This window comes from Chinchilla lanigera, unplaced genomic scaffold (assembly GCF_000276665.1).
Source record: "Chinchilla lanigera isolate Chin_1 unplaced genomic scaffold, ChiLan1.0 scaffold00021, whole genome shotgun sequence".
Classification (NCBI taxonomy): domain Eukaryota; kingdom Metazoa; phylum Chordata; class Mammalia; order Rodentia; family Chinchillidae; genus Chinchilla; species Chinchilla lanigera.
Genome location: NW_004955422.1, coordinates 3,072,977 through 3,081,543, shown reverse-complemented (window position 1 = coordinate 3,081,543; position 8,567 = coordinate 3,072,977).

The window sequence follows — 8,567 nt, the reverse complement described above, 5'->3', positions numbered from 1 at the left end:
AAAAACCAAAAAAAAAAAAAAGGTAGCCAGAAAAATAAATGAAATGAAAACCAACATTATTAACATCCCTGGAAACTTCTCCTGCCCAAGGCTGTGTCCGGTGCCCTCTCCTTGGTTCCTCCACCTGACAAATGTCCCCTGAGCTCTGTCCCCGTGCTGGGGACCGTCCTGCAGCTGGAGAGAGAGCAGTTCAAAAGGAACAGAAAACGGCCACGTGTGGTGGTGCACACCTTTCATCCCAGCACTCAGGAGGCTGAGGCAGGAGGATCGTCATGAGTTGGAGCCCAGCCTGGACTACACAGTGACATCTGTCTCAAAAAAGCAAAGCAGGAAAGCTCCAGTTTCATCAAGCAAAGGTTCCCCTAAAATATGATGCACCCCAACCTTGGCCCCAGCACCCAGCCAGCCAGACCTGATCACTAAGCCGCGGGTGAAGAGGACTCCGCCTCTTTGTGTCCTGATTTCACCTCTTTGTGTCTCTGACCCTCCCTTTGCCTCAGTGTCTCCATCCCCAAAGTGGCTGGGGCAGCCACAGCCCTGCCCTCTGGGAGCGTTCGGCCTGTGGGAGGTGGGGATGCTGTGCAAAGTAAGAGACAGCCTCGGGAGCCAGGACAGGACAAGGGATGCTGGAGCTGCCACCTGGGTGTGGGACACTTGGGGGAAGGTGCTCTGGGAGGTGCAAAGGTCCTGCGGCAGAGCCTGAGTCAGCTCAACTGCGACTGGGAGGAAGCTGGGTGCAGGGGAAGGAGTGGGTGGCCAGGGACGAGGGGCCAGGGGACCGTGGGGAATGAGGGTGTGCGGGGGACAAGGCATCCTCAGGCTGAGGCAGGGTGGCATCTTCGTGGTCCTCGGCTGGCTTCAGATCCTGTTGGGGTGGCCTTCAGGGTTGGAGGTGGAGACAGCTGAGACGGCCAGGTGCCGGTGCCGGGCCTGATGGGACATCTGTCTGCGGGGACGGTGACAGAGTTTAGGCCGGACATGCCTGTGCGCCGGGAAACCTGGGCACCGGGGAGCTCTGCAGACTGCGGCTTCAGTGGCCAGGCCTGGCTCTATGCCCAGGCGCCCCGCAAGCCGCGGGAGCGCAGGTAATTCCCACAGTGCCCACCAGGTGGCAGAGTCCCCAAGAATCCCAAAGCGGCGCGAGGAAGCTGGGAGAGATGGGCAGCCCTTCCCGGCTTGCGCAGTTCTCAGCCCGGCCTCCCGCACCTTGGACCTCCCGCTCCCTGGACCCGGCCTCCAGAGCCCACAGCCGGGAGGGCGGGCCGGCCTCCCGGAGACCTTCTCTGCCCGCGGGCCCTGCCCCCTGGAGCAGGCGCAGGAGGGACCCCCGGGTGTGGACGCCCTGGCCAGCCGCTCCCTCAGTGTCTCTGAACGCTGCGGGCCAGGCTCTTGGTCCTCAGAAGACCAGGCTGGGAACTTCTCATTTTATTTCCACTCAAAGAGGGTGGGAGGTGGAGAGGTCTGCAGACGCCCCTGACCTTCCCTGGCCAATGCAGGAGTCGGTTTAAAACAAAGTAAGCCGGGTAGGATAGTTTGACCTCCAATCCCAGCACTCTGGGAGGCTGAGGCAGGAGGGTTGCAGGTCTGAGCCCAGTCTGGGCAACTTTAGTGAGACTGAGTCTCAAATTTTAAATAAGTAAGGAAGTAAATAGGGCTGGGACATAGCTCAGTGTGAAGGCCCTGGATTCAGAGCCCTACAAAACAAAGCAAAACTAAACAAAAATGAAACAACCAGAAAAACCAGACAAACGCTAGAGACATTTCTAGGTAAATAAATGGTTGCACCTTGAGACCACTCTTAAGTGAAATAAATCGGACACACGTGTAAATACCGCACATAGCGTCTCTGGTGTGAAACTGAAAGTGTAAATAAGGACCAAAATGTATAATAGATATTGTGAAATAGGAAGAAATTGTTCAAATGGGGTGGGGAACAAGGGAAGGGGAGAGGGAGGGGAAAGGAAAGAGGGGAAAAGTTTCCAAAAATGAGAAAAGAAGGAAAACACGGAAATAAAGTTTTGCACATGGGGAGGGGAGGAGGGGCCGAAGGGCGGGGAGGGGACCGAGGAAAAGTTATATCATGTACCGGTGCAAGTTCTCGATGATGAATGTGATCTTTGTGTATATCTAAAATGTACCAACAAAATCCGATTCTAAAAAAAAGAAAAACCAGACAAGATAAATCAGGGTTGGTGATGTGCACTTGCATTCCCACCTACTCAGGAGGCTGAGGCAGGAGGACTGCAGGTTCAAGGACAGCGTGGGAAACAGGAGGACCCTGTCTCTAAAAAACACCAAACCAACCAACATCAAAAACAAACAGGGAAGCAAGAAATCAAACTCATCAACAGTCCACATCTTGGTACAGCGGAAATGCCCTCACCCCTGCCCTTTACAGGTGAGGAAATTGAGGCTCAGAGAGGCGAAGGGACCCTCCCCGGGTCCCCACCGGGGGCTGCGGCCCAAGCCTGGAGCCTGCGAGACCCGCGCAGCCCCCGCAGAGCGTCCCAGAGACGTGTCCATCCCCGGCGGTCGCGGGCGCCACCTGGTGGACGCTGCGAGCGTGACGGGCTCTGCGGACAGAGCTGTAAGGAGCCAGGAGGGGTTCGAGGGAGGGGACAGACCCGGAAAGATCTGTGCCCTCAACAAACCCCCAGCAGGGCATGGCCCGAAGTGCTGTCTCCAGGTAACTCATTAATCTCCCCAGGAACTCCTAAGAGGCAGCGCTGTCATCGGCTCTGTTTCACAGATGAGGTGAATGACCAGAGAAGGTGCACAGCCTGGCCAGGGTCACACAGCTCGAGAGACGCAGTCAGGACTGGAAGTGAAACTGGCTCCTGCTCTCACACGGCTGCTTCTTGTGCAGGTCTGGGGACCGCACTGCCAGCAGAGGGAGCAGCACGTGCAAAGGCCCTGCGGTGTGAAGGCTGGAGGGACACTGGAGAGTGGAGAGCGAGGCTGGAAGGTGGGGAGGAGTGGAGGCGTGGGCAGGTGGTAGATCCCTGCCTGGTGCTGCACCTGGACTTCTGGACACCCTAGGAAACACGTCCAGCACAAGATACACGACGGCTGTGCCTTGCAGGGTCTCGGCACTGCCCTGGCTGCGGACTTAGCCAAGAGAAAGAGCTGGGGATGAAAGAAAGCCAGGTTCCTGGGGGCCGGGCTCCGGGTGCACAGGGGCGTGGCCTGCGGCTGAGGGGTGCTTTGGCTCACAAGGACACAGGGAGACTGAGGGGAGCAGCGTTCCACGTGGCAGAGGGGAGGGCGAAAATCAGCCAGGTGTGGTTCACGCCCGAATCCCAGTACTCGGGAGGCTGAGGCAGGAGCTTCGCACCGCAAGTTCGAGACCAGACTGGGCTAGGCAGTTAGTTTGAATCCAATCTGGAGTACATAGCAAGACCCTGTCTCAAAAATAAATTAATTAAAAATAAAATTTAAAAATAAGAGGAGAGTCCTCAGGTCCTTCAGGCCCCCAGACTCCCAGGGACTCAGGACACCCATTTTCCTCCCCCGTTTCTCTGGCCTCTCTGGCTTGGCTGCACTGAGCTCTGTGGACACCAGAGGGCGACAAACACTTTTTTATTATTAAGCTTATTGGTTCCATTTAGACATACCTAAGCATCACATTCATCATAGGGGATCTGTACCTGCACATGATATATCTTGATTCTCTTTTTTTCCCCCCAGTCATCTCCCCTCCCTTTAATCCCCTGTTCCCCTCCTCATTTACAAAATTTTGTTTCCATTTTATCCTCATTTTTTTTTGCCTCCCTTCCTTCCTTCCCCCCACCTGAGTTCCCCTTTCCTTTTGAACAATTTCTTCCTGTTTCACAATTTCTATTATACATTTTGGTTCTTATTTACACTTTCAGTTTCTCACACCAGAGAGACAATGTGATATTTACATATGTGTGTCTAATTTCTTTCACTTAAGATTATGGTCTTGGGCTGGGGATATAGCTCAGGGGCATAAGCGCCTGCCTGGCAAGCACAGGGTCGTGAGTTTGATCCCCAGTACTGCAAAAAAAAAAAAGAGAATATTATGGTCTTAAGGTCCATCCATTTAGCTATAAATGTCCAAGTCTATCCTTCTTTATGGCAGAGTAGTACTCCATTGTATGAAGAAACCACATCTTTTTTATCCGTTTATCAGTAGATGGGCATCTGGACTGTTTCTAACATTTGTCTATAACAAATTGTGCTGCTGTAAACATGGGTGCACATATATTGCTGTGATATAATGTTTTTAATTCTTCTGGGAAGATACCTAACCAGGCAACAGCCGGGGCGAATGGGACCTCTAATCCTAGTTTTTCGAGGAATCTCCACTCTGATTTCCACAGTGGTTTCACCAGTCTACACTCCCACCAACAATGGGGAAATTTTCCTTTTACCCCACTGCCCCGCCAGCATTTGCTATTGGTTGATTCCTTTATAATAGCCATTCCTTCCGGGGTGAGAGGAAATCTCAGTGCTGTTTCAATTTGCAACTCTCAAATGACCAGTGATGTTGCATATTTTTTCATATATTTATCTGCTATTTGTACTTCTTCCTCTGAGAAGTATGTATTCATATTAGGTGCCCATTTTTTGAACTGGGTCTTTAAAGTTGGGGGGTCTGATTTTTTTCAGTTTTTATGTTCTAGACATTAGTCTCAGGGATAACTGGCTAAAATGTTTTCCCACTCTATGGGTTGTCTTTTCACACTGTTGGTGGTTTCTTTTGCTGTGCAAATGCTTTCTAATAAGATGAGATCCCAGCTGTTGATTCTTTGTGGTATTTCCCATGCAGTCGAAGTTTTGTTTACGAAGTCTGCCTACACCTATGTCTTCAAGAGTTCTACCTATACTGTCTTCCAGCAGATGTAGTGCTTCTGTTTTAATATTTAGATCTTTGATCCGTTTCAATTTAAGTTTAGTGCATGGTGAGAGACATGGGTCTAGTTTTAGTCTTTGGCATGTGGAAAACTAGATTTTCCAGCACCGTTTATTAAAGAGGCTATCTTCCTTCCAGTGAATGTGTTTAGCTATTTGTCAAAGATAAGGTGGCTGAGTGTGTTTAGAGTTGTTTCTGCATCTTCTAATCTTTTCCTTTGATCCTTGGGTCTGTTTGTTTGTTTTGTTTTGTTTTATTGGTTGGTTGGTTAGTTGGTTGGTTGGTTGGTTGGTTTTTGCCAGTACTGTGATGTTTTTATTACAGTAGCTCTGCAGGATAATTTCAAGTCAGGGATTATGATGCCCCCTGCCGTGCCTTTGTTGTCTAGAATTGTTCTTGCTATTCTAGGTCCCTTCCGCTTTCAAATGAATTTTAGGAGTGTTTTCTCTAGTTTGTGAGGTACGCTAATGGCATTTTGATTGGGATTGGGTTATATCTGCACAGCAGTTTTGCTGGTGTCTTACTGAGGATTTTTGCATCTATGTTCACTAGGGAGGTTGGCCTGTGGTTCTCTTTTTGACTGGATCCTTCTCTGGTTTTGGTATTAGGACAAGGCTTGCTTTCAGGAGTGACTCTGAGAGCACTGCTTCCCTTTTAACTTCATTAAAGAGTGTGAGGAGTAGTGGCATTAGATCGTCTCTAAATTTCTTACAGAATTCAGCGGTGAGTCCACCAGGACCTGGGCTGTTCTGTTTAGTAAATGTTTAACTCCGTTTTCTATTTTATTGATTGATGTTGGGACAGAGGCGATTTTTCTCTCTGCTCTCCCCGCTCTTCCTTCTCTGTCCCCGTCCCCGTTGGTGAAGGGACTCGGGCACAGCAGTATTTACTGCACCCTGATTACAGGCAGGTCACAGACACAACAGGAGGCTGGGGGATGCCAGGGAGTGGTGGGGACTGCAGCCACTGGAGCGGCAGCCACAACTTGGGCCCAGTTAACTGTTGTCCTATCGGCACACGCATCCAGATATTTGCGTCCAGATGTTTGCACGCTCCTGTTTTTAGCAGAAGCCATCATGCAGATGTTGATGTGAAATTTCCCAATTTTTAATTGCCGCCAAAATATAAAACTTTCAACTCATCTTTCTGAATGTGGGGCTCTTCCCTGTTCAAGGGAGACAGCGGCTGTTTCTAATTTTCAGACACGCTCTTGCTAAGTTGCCAGGCTGGCCTTGACTTGGAATCCTCCTGCCTCAGCCTCCCACATAGTTGGTATTACAGGTATTTATCATCATACTTGGCTTATCCTGAATATTTTAAATGATTATGTTTTTAAAATACTTTTCTGCCTTGGTTTTTTGTATGGTTCATAATATGCAAAATGACTAGTAAAATAGTGCATACGTATCAACTATAAATCACTAAACCAGCATATACTGGATTGTAAGTTTATGACTCCTCGTGGTGTCCAATCCCCACCACGCAGTTGAGTAGATGCCCAAGGGGGTAAAGAACAAGTGTAACAGGAAATTAGGGAGAGGGGGACATCATTTAACTGTTGTTTTTGTTGTTGTCATTGTCGCCATTGTTTTGAGACAGGGTCTCATCGTGTAGTTCAGGCTGGCTTTGAATTCACTGTGTAGCCCAGGCTGGCCTTGAACTCACAGTGATCCTCTTGCCTCAGCCTCCCAAGTGCTGGGATTATAGGCATGCAGCACCACACCCAGACATTTAACAGTTTTGAGCAGTGACCCAAGTGCAGAAATAAGTTAATAAATATATAAGCTTCATACCCTGTATAAGGACAGGGAAGGCAAAGGCCATCTCAGAGTAAATTCTCTCTTTGATCAGTTCATCCTCAGAGCACTGTCCATTGCTGACGGAATGCAAACCACCAAGGGCCAGGTAAGTGTCTCACTGCGGAGGCTCCGAGGACTGTAGTGAAAGAGGGTTTGTCCAGGACACGGACCCTTGCTGGCTACTCAGAGAGAGAGTGTAGATATATTCTGACACTTAAGAAGGAATACCTGTCTTAGCTGTATGCTCTGTGATATTCCATGTGAAATGTGCTCAGCACTGAGCCAGGTGGAGTCACCGGTGGAGTCACTTCTGCGTGACTGTGTGATAGTTAATCATGACTGTCAATTTGATTGGCTTAGTGGACACCTCGAGCAGTAAAGCACACTTCTGGGTGTGGCTGGCTGGGTCACAAGGGTGTGACTTTGGGGAGTACATCTGGTCCCTGCCCTTTCTTCTCTGGCTTTTCCCCATCTCTCTGCTTCCTGGCTGCCACAAACTGAGAAGTCCTGCTCCACCAGACCCTTCCACCACGATTTTCTGCCTTGGAGCCATGGACTGAATCCTCCGGAACCGTAAGCCAGAATAACCCTCTCCTCCTTTAAATGACCTCAAGTTCTCGTCCCAGGGACAAAGTGACTCACGCAAACGGCCAGTGTTCAGATTAGGTCTCCACGCTCAAGCGAGTCATTTTGCAAATGCCCGACACTCAGAAACAGCTGGTGCTTCAGTGCTGGCAGTCGCTGTTACTCTTGCTGCCCGCTGCACCCAAGGCCCCTGGAGCCAGGCGGCTAGGATGCGCTTCGAGCTTAGAGGCAGCAAGGGCAGGGCAGGTTGGAGCAGGCCCCAAGGGTCTCTGCTAAGTGACTCAGACAGGGAAGAGCCCCCCCACTCGCCCTCGGCCTCTGCAGGAGATGTGGCCCGGCTCAGCCACCACCTGGCTGCACGGTTTAGGGCTCAGAGCCCCACTAAGTCCTTTGGCCAGGAAAGAGAGATCAGCAGGTCTGCGGGGCACCTTCACATGCAGGAGGAGCCGCCTCCAGGCCCGAGCCTTGGGGAGGGGACAGAAGACGGCAGGGAGGTCAGCTCTGCCACTCCAGCAGGAAGCTCTTGGCCCCGTGTGGGCTTTGGGGTAAGGCACTGACAGGGTTGGGTGCTCAGAATCCAGGTCCCGGGGCACTGCGCCTTCGGTCTCCACTTCTGCCCTGAAAATCAGGTCGGCTGTCAGCGATCATCGCTGTTCACCCTCGGACAACCAGTTCCAATGCTCCGTGCGTTCCTTCTGCAGCAGGGCAGGAATGGGCACGGGCCTCACCAGCATCCCTAGGAGAGAATGAGTGTGACTGAAGGTTATGGCTGTAAAGAAAGTACCCAGGGACAGTAACGCAGGCCTGGAATCCCAGCACTCAGGAGGCTGAGGCAGGAAGAGCGCCACAAGTTCAAGGCCAGCCTGGGTTACGCAGTGAGCTCGAGGCCAGCCTGGACCACATGGCGAGACCCTGTCTCAAAAAAAACCAAGTAAGGTAAGGAAAAAAGAAGCAGCGCCACTGGATGGGAGTGAGGGGCAAATTCTGTGCTTAGAACTGAAGAAATATCTTTCTTGCTTTAAAGAGAGTTAAAGTCAGGCTCCCAGCTCCCATCAGAGGGAAGCTCTTAGGTTGCTTTGCAGACGCCAGTTCCCAAAGCCATCCTCATCATCTCTTGGTCCACAAACTGCTCTAGAAGCCTGCGGCACCCTGGGGACGCCCACCTAGAGCACCCTCAGCGTCCTCCAGCAGGGCACACAGGGGCAGCTTGGAAGGTGAGCCCTGGAAGCCCGGCAGCCTTGCTGGGAGGACAAGAGGCCCCCAGCGCTAGGTGAGCTCTGGGCTCTCAGCTTGCTGCCCGTGTGAGT